The 775-nt window shown below is 37.2% G+C and overlaps 1 long non-coding RNA gene across 1 annotated transcript in view; it reads left to right on the forward strand.

Annotated features, from left to right (window-relative positions):
• Positions 1 to 775, forward strand: part of LOC116693971 (uncharacterized) — a 7,023-nt gene that overhangs the window by 1,944 nt on the left and 4,304 nt on the right. The gene's annotated exons all lie outside the window — the stretch shown is intronic.

Consider the following 775-nt stretch of genomic DNA (forward strand, 5'->3'; position numbering starts at 1 on the left):
ATATATATATATATATATATATATGTGGGAGGTGTGTGAATGCTGAGGAAAGGGAACAGCAGCTTTACAGCAGCTGAATGAATTGGTCCCTTCAGTCACCACACACCACCGGGATGGTGTTTTACCTCTGGGAATACATGTCGGCATGGGAACCGCCTTCGTCAAACACAAAGACATACTAACACGCTGTAAATATCCTGGCAACATTTCAAAATGCTGTATGCTAGAAGACTGAGTCAAATATTAAGTGTTATATAAGTAATATATAATTATAATAATATATAAGTCCCTCAGCTGTTCACATATTCAATTCAATTTCAATTTAATTGTATTTATAGTGTTGAATCACAACAGGAGTTATCTCAAGACACTTTACAGATAAAGTAGGTCTACCATACCATACTATAATTTACAAGAACCCAACAATTTCTCAAGAGCAAGCATTTGGTGCGACAGTGGCGAGGAACAACTTCCTTTAAGGAGAAACCTCGTGCAGACCCAGTCTCTTGGTGGGCGGCCATCTGCTGCTGGTTGGGACACAGAGACGCTGATGCAGGTATACAGAAATATGAGTCCTACTAATGAAAGCAGTTGGAACGACGAGCTGTGGCACTTATAGTAAGAATTGTACTTTTTATTCTTAATATAATTCAATTTCATTTTGAATTTATAGTATCAAATGACAAAAGTTATCTCGAGACACTTTAAAGATAAAGATATAGACCACATTCTATAATTTACAAAGCCCCAACAATTCTAGTAATTCCCCCAAGAG

This window comes from Etheostoma spectabile, chromosome 8, assembly GCF_008692095.1.
Source record: "Etheostoma spectabile isolate EspeVRDwgs_2016 chromosome 8, UIUC_Espe_1.0, whole genome shotgun sequence".
NCBI classification, from domain to species: Eukaryota; Metazoa; Chordata; class Actinopteri; order Perciformes; family Percidae; genus Etheostoma; species Etheostoma spectabile.